We start from the raw sequence: 12,669 nt of genomic DNA on the forward strand, positions 1-12,669 counted from the left end.
CACCGCTCCCTAGCCCATCACTGCGGTGCGATTTCAGCACCATTGGAGATGGACAGCGGCTGTGCATATTATATGAGCGGGTGCAGGAGATCAAAGGCTGCAGCCCGCAGCGTTCCCCTGTGCTCCAGAGCTGCTGCCCCCACCTCCCCTGGACGCTGCAGTGTACATATATATATACACACACACACCCCCCCCGTATATTCGGCTTATAAGACGCACCCCCTACTTTCCCCCAAAATTTGGGGGAACAAAAGTGCGTCTTATAAAGCGAAAAATACGGTATCTAATATAATGCCTATAGGCACAACATTCAAAGTTCTGAATGGACGAATTATATTAGCATTTTATTATATACTATATAAACTGTATTTGTACTTTGTGTAGATTTAGTTTAGATACTGCAGAAAATTCACAGTATTAATATTTTAGATGAAAGCACCAATATCTGGGACTCTATACGGTGATACACTCATGGATGCACAATGTGGTATGTACGGTATATACAGCTCTGGCAAAAATTAAGAGACCACTGCAAAATTTTCAGTTTTTTGGAATTTTCTCTTGCTTATCTGTTCACAATAACAGTAATTTTTAACAGGGGTGCTCAAACTTTTACATGCCACTGTATTTGTAATTTCTTTTCAATGTTTTGTGGGTCCTTCTCCCATACCACACAATTAACTGAGCAAGATGGATGAACAATCCAAAGAACCTTTATTCCAAGAAAAATCAGATAGTCCATAAAAATAATCCACCAGAGTGTAAAGTAGTCCAGGAACACTGATACAGTCCATTAAGCGGTAAATGTCCAGGTCTCTCTAAGGAGCGTCAATATCTGGAATAAAGCTCTGAATCACTGAATCACAGGTGCTCAGGAGAAAATTTTATATCAAATTTGGAGAGAGAACTCTGGCACGCTGTATACCCCACAAGAATAGAAACTGGTTGCGTAATCAGGTATTTTTATTGATCAAAAAAATCTTGATAATAGATGACACATGTATTTGTCCAAAAAAGTCGACGTTTCGGCCTTTGGGCCTTCATCAGACTGGACTGTTATCTAAACACAAACGATATAAAGATCAATAAGATTTACAAAATACAGGTAATACAATTCATATACATATACATTACATTATATACATTACATCAATGCATTATATACACATGTGTAAAAAGTCGATGGAGGTCCAAGAGTAACCCATCAAGAACCACTGTATATAGGTACATCAAATAAAGTTGGTTCAGAGGTGTATCTTATGGAGTGAACTTAAAAGCTAACCGTGATCTGTGAAGACTTTGAAGGAGAAAACAAAGAAGAAAAAAAAAAAAGGAAAAAATGGAACATGTAAAAGGACAAAAAAGAAGAAAGAGGAATATAGTAAGTATCCACTTACCACATATAAGGTGTAAGTTATCTGTTGATATGTATATATTCGTAAGGAAAACGGACATTATATATATATACACATCAGGAGAGCCCCTAATCATTAAAAAAAGAGAGATGTCAGGAAGGAATTATGATTAGAGAGACTACCATATAAAAAGGTGGGGGGAGGTAGTACCTGCAAATGTGATATCTGTTGTATAGTTCTCTTAAGCAATTGCAATACTTAATTGTAGATATACAGAGCTTTATTCCACATATGGCCGTGATGTCATGTAGACGGTCAGGCAGGGTAAAAATTCCGTACTATGGTAAAGCACATACAATATGAATGTCATATTACAGGACTGTATAGCAGTCACTATAGCAGGGTTATATTAGTTGTCGGTGTGTAGGAAAAAGGCAATGGTATAAGTACGTGGGATTAAATTTTATTCAAATCTCCTTTGTATTTATGCGGATATTATTATTATTATTATTATAATAATTATTATTATTATAATTTATTTATAGAGTACCATTGATTCCATGGTGCTGTACATGAGAAGGGGGTTACATACAGAATACATATACAAGTTACAATAGACAGACTAGTACAGAGGGAAGAGGGCCCTGCATTTGCGGGCTTACATTCTAAAGGATTTTGGGGAGGAGACAGTAGGTGGGGTGTAGGTTGTGCGGCAGCTCCGCACGATGGTGGGGAGAGAAAGGTTAGAACAACCAACATACGCCGAAATTTAAAACGTGCCATGATTTGTACATGGAAAGAGCCATATACAGAACATAAATGCAAAAAGAAAAACTGTACAACGGCCTATTTATGAAAATTTGTATAAATGTATTTATTTAAACAGTTCAGAATAGACATACATAAATATAATCAAAAGATTAAAATAGAACTTTGGTGAGAGGACCAGCAGGTGGCGCACTCACTCCACAGCTCAGTGACCAAAAGTAACTAGATAAAGATTTTGAGAGAAAAATAGCTGCAGTAAAACACTACACAGAGATGTCCACTGATTACCAAATAAACAACTATATATAGCTAGCTGCCATGGTGCATAAAGCAAAAAGACAAAGTGTCCATACAACAGCAAAGCATGTAATGACCAGGGGACACAAAGGTGAGTGTAATCACAGCAGCAAAAAAACTCTCCATCACAGGAAAGGATAGATATATAATACCTGAGGCGTGGATTGAGGATCCAAGAAACCCCGACCTATAGGTTTCGATCTTATGCCTTCTTCCTGCTGGTCCTCTCACCAAAGTTCTATTTTAATCTTTTGATTATATTTATGTATGTCTATTCTGAACTGTTTAAATAAATAAATTTATACAAATTTTCATAAATTGCTGTTGTACAGTTTTTCTTTTTCTTTTTGACGGTGGTGGGGTGGCAGCTCCGCACGGTGGTGGGGTCATTGAAGATTATAGGCAGTTCTGAACAGATGAGTTTTCAGGTTCCGTTTGAAGATTGCAAGTGTAGTAGATAGTCTGACGTGTTGAGGCAGCGATTTCCAGAAGACTGGGGATGCTTGGGAGAAGTCTTGGAGGCGGTTGCATGAGGAGCGAATGAGAGAGGAGGAGAGAAGGAGATCTTGGGAGGACCGGAGATTACGTTTTGGACTGTTTTGTTGTTTTTTTTTAAATCAGATACTTTTTTATTAAAACAGAATACATGCAACAGAATAACAAATCGGCATCCAAATTAAGTTTATCATATCTATTACCCCTTTAACTCCCCCTCCCACCCCCTTCCCCGGCAGCAACACTCCTCCCCGATACTACATCCCATTTAGTACACTTAGAATACCCTCCAACTGCAGTATAGCAACCATCCCGTTCACCCCGATGTGCAGGAGGAACTACTAACACAAATAAAACAAAACACACACACATCAGAGGTCTCCGACGGCTATCCCGTTCCCAAACCAGTTTACTGGTCCATCACTCGTCCTATTCGCATTGCAGCCAAGGAGTCCATAGCTTCTCAAATATTTTAACATTCCCCCTTCTTTCATACACTCCCTGTTCCAGCTGAATAATACATTTCTCCCTTTTAATGTACTCTCCCCTGGTCGGGGGGTCTTTTTTAATACAGGACCTGGCAATTAGCTTTCTTGCCGCATACAGCAGCCTAGCAATGGCAATTTGCATAGTATTTTCCACCCCAAGCTCCTCAACATATCCCAATAGGCATATCAATGGTTCCCTGGGAAGGACACACCCATATGTTCTTCCTATCTTGTGAATAACCTTAGTCCAAAAGGAGACTAGTCTCGGACAAGACCACATCATATGAAAAATACCTGCGTCAGATCCCTGACACCTTGGACACTCCGAATTCCTTTTCAACCCCATTTTAAACATCAGTAAGGGAGACCTATATACCTGGTGAATCACGTATAGGTGAGATAGTCTGGCCGGTTCGCTCATGGAAAGTTTAGGGACATACTCCAAGATAGTCTCCCACACCTCCTCCGTTATCGTCCCAACTTCCTCCTCCCATTTAGATTTAGTTTTAAGTGGGGAGTCTAAAAGAAAGGTATGTAGTATATCTTTATACGTGCCAGAAATTATCCCTTTAGTACTTTCTCCTCCCTTACACACATACTCCAGTACCAGGTCAGTCTGTATGTCCACACTTTTTTTAGCCACTTGGGCTGCAATCGCATGTTTCAATTGACTGTAGTGGAGCCAGCCAGACGCCGGCAACTGAAACTGACTCTGTAACTGTGGGAACGATTTCAAAATTCCTCTGTCCAATATCTGATGCATGTATATTACACCCTTGCATCTCCATTCCTCAATATTCCCCATTTTCTGAATCTCCGGGAGATTACTGTTATCCCAGATAGGTGTAAACTTAGTTAACTAGGTCACCCCTCTCACCCTTTTCAGCTTCTCCCAGGTCTTATTTATAAGTGCCATTGTAGGAGATGTTCCACCCAGGAGCCCCACCGCACCATCCTCTAGTCCCATTACCAATGGACTTCTACCCACTATGTATTCCAGCACTTCTTTAATGCCCCCATCTTTCTCTCGATCAGACCACCCCCTGAGGTGTTGACATTGCGCCGCCATATAATACAATTCCGGATTTGGGATTGCTAGAGCCCCCTCATCTTTCGGCCTCTGTAAAGTCTCTAATCGCACCCTGGGCTGCTTTTTACCCCACACTAGGTCTCTAAACAGCGAGTTTATCCCTTTAAATCTTTTCTTTGAAATACAAACAGGGGCATTGTGCAGTATGTATAGGAGTTTAGGCATTACTACCATCTTTAGTAAATTAACCCTTCCAACAACTGACAAATGTAGCTTGCTCCAGGCATCCACTTTGGCTCTCAATTTTTTAAGAAGCGGCCATAAGTTCACCTCTATGTATTTTTCTACTGGCAGAGATATCTGGATACCTAAATATTTAAATTCGTCCACACTCTTCAATTTGTTAGCCCCAGTATTATCATTTGTCCAGGATACTTACCCATCGACTTTAAAGAGGCTCGATTTGGACCAATTAATGGTCAGTCCCGAAACTTCTCCAAATTTCTCTATTATCTGCATGGCATGATCCAATGAAGCTGACGGATCCCCCAAGAAAAGTAATAAGTCGTCAGCATAAAGAGCTATTTTCTCCTCTAAATGCCCATATCTAAATCCATGGATCTCCTTCGATTTCCTAATGGCCGCAGCCAGAGGCTCTATTGCAATAGCAAATAGGAGTGGAAATAGTGGACAGCCCTGCCTCGTTCCCCGATGCAACTCAAACTCTGCGGAGGTCATACCGAGTAGGCCTATTATACAACAGCTGCACCAACTTTACAAACCGTGGGCCAAAACCCATATGTTGCAACACTTTCCACAGATACCCCCACTCAACACTATCGAATGCTTTCTGGGCATCTAGCGAACCGATCACCCTCCGGCCAGGGTTGTCAGGCGGCAACTGTAGATTAAGATATAATCTCCTGATATTAGCAGTCGACCTATTGGCCATGAACCCTGATTGATCCATATGTATTAGGTTAGATATAACTCTAGTCAGCCGGTTTGACAACACCTTAGCCAGAAGCTTCACGTCCGCTGTTAATAACGAGATTGGTCTATATGAGTCTGGAAGCCTCGGATTTTTATCCTCCTTAGGAATTACTACTATTATTGCTTCTCTCATAGATTCAGGCAATACACGGTCCCCCTCAAAGACTTTCAATAGTTTGGTTAATAAGATTTCTTATAACTGTTTATAGATTTCAACCGGTAGCCCGTCTGCTCCCGGTGCCTTGTCATTGCTCATGCCATGCAGAGCGTCTTCCAGTTCATCAATAGTAATAGGTGACTCCAATTTATCTCTATCCGCCACAGACAACACAGGAAGCTCACCTCGCGCAAGAAATGAGTCCACCTCTTCCACCCTCACCTCTCCGCTGGAAGAATATAGTGTGCGATAGAAATCTTTAAAGACCCCAAGGATCTCCTCAACCTCAGTGACCTGTGTCCCCTCCACCGTGTCCATACCATGCACAAATGAGCTACTCCTTTGAGCTGCAGCTATGACCGATAATAGATGACCTACTTTTTCTCCCTCTTCATAAAAATGCAGTTTTTGGAATGCCTGCTTCCTTACCGCCTTCTCCAAAAGCATCTTATTAACCTGTTCATGCGCCTGCCTAAGATTTTGCTTCGCGTCCACAGTATTACTCCGAATTGCTTCCATCTCCGCCTTATCTAAGGCCTCCAGGCTATTTTTCTCATCCTACCTCGTCTGTGTTTTACGTTTACAGATATCCCTGAACAGGAGCCCCCAGAGGTATGCCTTCATCGCATCCCATACCACCAGGGGCCAGTGCTACCCTCGTTGTGGATAAAGAATTCTCCAAGATCCCGTTCTATATTCCCCATATTAATATGACGGATCCATGCTGGATGAAGCTTCCACTCTCCCCTCCTCCCCCTTTCAGGGTCCCCCGTCGTATGGACACTAGAATCGGGCTATGATTTGAAATCACTCTTGTCAAATATTGCACTTTGCCTATCATTGCATCCATCAGATCACTAGCTAGAGCCATGCCAATGTGGGACAAAGTGTTATGCGAAGCAGAGTAACAAGAGAAGCAGGATACCCTCCCATTCCTCACTCGCCAGGCATCCACCATTCCAAGTTCCCCAATAAGAGTGCCAAACGAAGTCATACAACTATCCTGAATACCTGTAGGTTTACCACTCCTATCCCAGTACAGGTCTATCACATTATTGAAGTCCCCCACCAGTAAAAAAGGGATTACTCCCCCCTTCTCACAGAACTCCCTTATCTCCCTTAGTTTGGTGCACATATATGGAGGTGGTATATAGATTGCAGCTATACACATGAGTCTGCCAAATATTTTACACTTGACGGCCACACACTGTCCCTCTTTATCCACATACACTTCTATCTCTTCATATTGCACAGAGTTATGGATCAGCAGTGATACACCCCTTGCATAGTTGGAAAAGGTGGAATGATAGGCCTTCTGCACCCATCTCCTATTTAAAACATGTGTTGTCTCCTTTGTTAGATGCATTTCTAGTAGACATATTACTGACGGATTCTGATCTTGAACATATTTAATTATTGCCCCTCTCCTAGACCTATCTGATAGCCACCTAATATTCCAACTCAACACATTAATTCTATCCCCCCCATTATCCCACCCAGTAAAACCATCAAACCTTGTAGTACCTCCCCATGCTGCCTCTACCCTACCCCTTTCCCCCCTCCCTCCTGCTCCCCACCACTTCCTGTTTTTGAGTACTCCCGTGAAGCATCCTTCTCCTCTTAGACACATTTTGAAACTCGTCCCTTTTCCAACAGTTCTCCACTCCCACCCTTTCTATGTATAATCATATTCCACTCAACTAATATAACAGTAAAATGGCGAACAGTAATTAAACTGGAATCTCAAATTGTAAATACCACCACCACGCCTAATTAGGCAGTCCCCATGTCCTGCGAAGCTCACATCAAACCCTTCGTATTCCCCCTGCATACTACCTCAATCCCAAAGGGAAGGAAGAGATTAAAAAAAAAAAGGGAGAAAGAAAAACAAGAAAGGCCCCCTGTAAGCTCCTAAGGATGCCGTAGAGCCTCAGCCGGCCTTCTCCAATACACTGTAGATTCAGACAGTCAGCTCATTCCTTCACACGGATCCGCTTTTCGTTTGCGTCCAACCACTGCATGGCTTCCTCCGGAGTTGTAAAAAAGTGCACCCGCTCCAACGCCGTCACTCTTAGCTTTGCCGGGAACATCATTGAGTATTGCACCCCGATCTCTCGCAGGCGCCTCTTTACTCCAGTAAAAGTCATACGTAGCTTTTGAACAGAAATGGAGTAGTCCGGGTATATGGAAATTCTCTGGCTGTCAATCATAAGATCCTCCATGTCTCTTGCCTTTCGCAGTATAGTGTCCCTGTCCCTGTAGTTAAGGAGCTTGGCTAGCATAGTGCGAGGGCCCCTGCCCACTGGCTGTGGCTGCATCGGGACTCTGTGCACGTTCCACGGCATAGAGCTTGGATAAGGCATCAGCACCAATTTTCCCCCTGAGACAGCCTTCTACATATTCAGTGGGGTTTCTTCCTTCCGCTTTCTCAGGGATGCCAACAATCCTGATGTTATTCCTTCTAGAGCGATTCTCTAAGTCATCGTTTTTTGCCATGATTTCAGCTATCTGCTGTGCAAATGTTTTTTCAGACTTTTGTAGTTTTGTGATATGATCCTCTGTTATCCCAACTCTTTTTCCACAGCTCCTGTTCTCAGGTCAGCTTTTTTGAGGTCTTTCTTAATGCCAGCCACCTCTGCCTGTATTCCTGTAACTTGTTTTGTCAGGGTAGTCAGAGCTTGTTTACAAAAGGACACCATGCAAAAATGTCCTTTAGAGTGGGGTTTTCTGTAGCCTCCTCTGCACTATGTGCTTTCTCCACCTCCAGTGTATTATCTTGCTGCTCTTCACCATCCCCCATCTTATCAGAACTGGCAACAGCTATCCACTCCTCCTCCTCACGTCCAATATCTGTATGCTGCAGGGATCTCTCTGAATTCCAAGCAAACTTCTCCAGCCTTGCTGCGACCTGCATTCTTTGCTGACAGGCTTCATTAGCTTTCTCAGTGTCCTCCCTTATCATGGCACCATCTTGAGAGCTGGGCACTTTCCCGCCTCCAGTGTTTTTCTGCCTGCGACGAACCATGGCACCGCTCTGAATCCACCAGACTCCCCCCAGACAAGTCCCCACCACCTTATCTTCCAGACAGCCTGCTGAGGCAGCGATAACAGCGGCTAAAGGTGGTGTCACACACAGCGACAACGACGTTGCTGCTACGTCACCATTTTCTGTGACGTTGCAGTGAATTCCCGTCGCTGTCGCTGTGTGTGACATCCAGCAACGAGCTGGCCCCTGCTGTGAGGTCGCCGCTCGTTGCTGAATGTCCAGCTTCATTTTTTGGTCGTCGCTCTCCCGCTGTGACGCACGGATCGCTGTGTGTGACAGCGAGAGAGCGACAAAATGAAGCGAGCAGGGAGCAGGAGCCGGCATCTGGCAGCTGCGGTAAGCTGTAACCAAGGTAAACATCGGGTAACCAAGGTGGTTACCCGATATTTACCTTCGTTACCAGCCTCCGCCGCTCTCACGCTGCCAGCGCCAGCTCCTGCTCTCTGCACATGTAGCTGCAGTACACATCGTGTAATTAACCCGATGTGTACTGTAGCTAGGAGAGCAAGGAGCCAGCGCTAAGCAGTGTGCGCGGCTCCCTGCTCTCTGCACATGTAGCTGCAGTACACATTGTGTAATTAACCCGATGTGTACTGTAGCTAGGAGAGCAGGCAGCCAGCGCTCAGTGTGCGCTGCTCCCTGCTCTCTGCACATGTTGCAGCACAGCGACGCGTGTCGTTATGATCGCTGCTTCGGCTGCTGTGTTTGACAGCTAAGCAGCGATCATAACAGCGACTTACAAGGTCGCTGCTACGTCACAGAAAATGGTGACGTAACAGCGACGTCGTTGTCGCTGTCGTTTAGTGTGACCCCAGCTTAAGGCAGCGATAACAGCGGTGTTCAGGTATTTATTGTGGGTGTTTGCAGGAGAGCTCCAGAGACACGTCTCCTCACATTGCCGTCCAGGTCACGCCTCCCTACGTTTTGGACTGTAGCGAGAAATTAGTTCAGAGATATACGGAGGAGATAGTTTATGGATGGCTTTGTAGGTCAGTGTTAGTAGTTTGAATTGGATACGATGGAAGATTGGGAGCCAATGGAGGGATTTGCAGAGAGGAGAAGCGGGGTGATATTGAGAAGAGAGGTGGATCATTCGGGCAGCAGAATTAAGGATGGACTGGAGAGGGGCGAGCATGTTAGCAGGGAGACCACAGAGGAGGATGTAAGAGAGCATGCACTAGCAATTTTGTAGATTGAAAATTGAGGAAGGGACGGATTGTGGAAATATTTTTGAGTTGAAGACTGCAGGAGGTGATGAGGGATTGAATGTGTGGTATGAAGGACAAGGCAGAGTCAAAGGTCACTCCGAGGCACCGAACTTTGGGTGCTGGGGAGAGTGTGATGTTATTTATTGTAATAGATAGATCAGGTAGAGAGTATAGGGGAGATGGAGGAAAGATGATGAGTTCAGTTTTGGCCACATTGAGCTTTAGGAAGCGAGAGGAGAAGAAGGAAGATATAGCCGATAGGCACTCTGGGATTCTGGACAGCAGAGAAGTGACATCTGGACCAGAGAGGTAGATCTGAGTGTCATCAGCATATAGGTGGTACTAGAAGCCATGGGACATTGAGTTGTCCCAGGCCAAATGTATAGATGGAAAAGGGTAAGGGTCCGAGGACAGAGCCTTGAGGGATGCCAACAGAGAGATGGCGGGATGAAGAGGTTGTGTGGGAGTGGGAGACACTAAAAGTGCGGTTGCAGAGGTATGAAGAGATCCAAGAGAGGGCAAGGTCTCTGACACCAAGGGAAGATAGGATCTGTAGTAGGAGGGAGTGATCGACAGTGTCAAAGACTGAAGATAGGTCTAGAAGTAGGAGTATAGAGAAGTGGTTGTTAGCTTTGGCAGTAAGTCATTTGTGATTTTAGTCAGGGCAGTTTCAGTGGAATGATGTGGACGGAAGCCGGACTGTACTGAATGTTGTCAAAGTGAGAGTTAGAGGAGAGGTGGGAGGGAAGTTCAGCATGGACGTGCTGTTCTAGGAGTTTTGAGGCGAATGGGAGTAGTGATATGGGGCGATAGCTGGTAGTAGAGGTTGGGTCGAGGGAAGGTTTCTTCAAGATGGGTGTGACTGTTGCATATTATTATTGGGATAAGGAACCATGCCTAAGGACACTAAAAGAGAAAGGGAGAAAACATAAGCCCATATAGTGCTGAAATAGTTAAATGTTTCTCACTGCGTGGTTAGGCATATCATATTCCCTAATGAAGGAAACAGCAGTAGTATGCTACCTCCGGCTGGACCGAGTGTGTGATATAATCCTGTATAGATAAGCATATATGGAAGGAAGAAACGTTCAGGGCTGGTATGTGGGTGGTTAGGAGAGAAACTGTACAGCAAGGAGACAGAGGAAAGATCAGTAGTCGGACTTACCATGTGCTGTTCAGCATGGAACGTGTCTGGGTGATCCCTGCAGTGTGGGAGAGGATCTGCTTGGCAGTGCTTTATGAGTGAGATGTGGGCGGTTATCGGGTCCTCATTGCCGTTACCTCACTTCCGGTTAGTGAGAGAATACTGATCTGAGTCATGTGACCTTAGTCACACAAGTATAGTGGATGGGGGCGTTTTCAATGGTGAGCTACAGATTGTAGTGAACATAGAGGTGCTACGTGAGTGCTGTAGCAAAAAGTATTCTCTTTATGCTGCAGGTAGTAGATGGTTAAGTGACTGCATGGATCGTGAGGTACAGTGCTCAAGTGGAAACAGATTATCGATTCTGCAAAAAAGGAGAAATGTAATTAGCCACATTTCGTTAATAATGCAGGAAATCATTGTATCTGGACTATAAGCAATATTTACAAAAATGTACAACATTAATATAAACATCAAAGTGAACATTGTCAAATAATACTAATAATTATTAAAAAAAAGCCTAATCATTAACCATATAACTCAGAGGTGAATGAGGATTTTCAGAAATATATCGTGATTAATGTCCTGATTGATACCCCAACGGTCAACCAAAACCAGGACTCCATTGTCCCCTAGTGTCCTGTTTCATATCTCCGATTCAGGCCTTTGGGTTCTAATGTATTTAGAATGTGAATCCATTTTGCTTCCCTAACAAGGAGGCGTTTCACGCTGTTGCCTCCCCTGCATGCAATATCAATTTGGTCAATCACTTGATATTTCAATTGTGTGATTCTGTGTCCAGCAGAAAAAAAATGTTGTGGAATCGGTAAAAGTGTGTTCCCACACCTAATATCAGACTTATGACGGCTAATGCGGTCTCGGACATGTTGGATGGTGTCCCCAACATATCCGAGACCACAGGGACACTTGATATAGTAGACCACAAATGTGCTGTCACATATGTAGAAGCCTTTGATTTGAAACGTTTTACCAGTCCTGGCATGTATGAATGTGCTACCTTTGGTGACATTGGCACATTGTGTACAGCCCAAACAAGGAAAAGTACCCGTCATGCGCACTAGACCTGTCTGAAGACGGGACTCATACACCCTACTTCATGCTGCACATGGCCGAAAATGCCAGAGCATTTAGCTCAGTGTTCACCGCAGACACAGATACGCACATCACCACTGGTGACGCTGCATTAAATAGCATGTTAGCACACTCCTTTGGGCGTGCTAACATGCTAATAGGACGGCTAGTTGGGGGAAGAAACGATCTTACAGCTAGTCCCTGTGCTCATTAGCATATCATAAAGGATCATTAGAAATATTTTTTCTAAAGATCTCTTTATGGATGCTACTAGATGCAGGGATTACCAATATCGACCCAGAACTGCTCATGGTTCACTTAAAACACTTTTTTGGAACAATTATATGTTAATTCAATATTAATGCCATTAATGCAAATCTTTATATTTGTCAAGTGTTGGAACATTAATGCCTGCTTTACACGCTTCAATAAATCTTTCAATCCGTCGTCGGGGTCAAGTTGTAAGTGACGCACATCCTGCATCGTTCGTGACGTATTTGCGTGTGACACCTACGTGCAATCAAGATTGAACGAAAATACGGTGATCGCATACACGTCATTTATTCCTCATACATTGGACGTTTTGTTGTATGAAC

At 43.9% G+C, this 12,669-nt stretch overlaps 1 long non-coding RNA gene across 1 annotated transcript; it reads right to left on the reverse strand.

The window, feature by feature from the left end:
- Positions 1-325: 325 nt before the first annotated feature.
- On the reverse strand, positions 326-11,108 carry LOC142292447 (uncharacterized). Its single transcript, XR_012750614.1, has 2 exons — positions 11,003-11,108; positions 326-1,060 (listed from the first exon to the last, which is right to left on the reverse strand). It is a non-coding gene; the product is annotated as an uncharacterized LOC142292447 (long non-coding RNA).
- Positions 11,109-12,669: the final 1,561 nt, after the last annotated feature.

Source organism: Anomaloglossus baeobatrachus, chromosome 1, assembly GCF_048569485.1.
Source record: "Anomaloglossus baeobatrachus isolate aAnoBae1 chromosome 1, aAnoBae1.hap1, whole genome shotgun sequence".
NCBI classification, from domain to species: Eukaryota; Metazoa; Chordata; class Amphibia; order Anura; family Aromobatidae; genus Anomaloglossus; species Anomaloglossus baeobatrachus.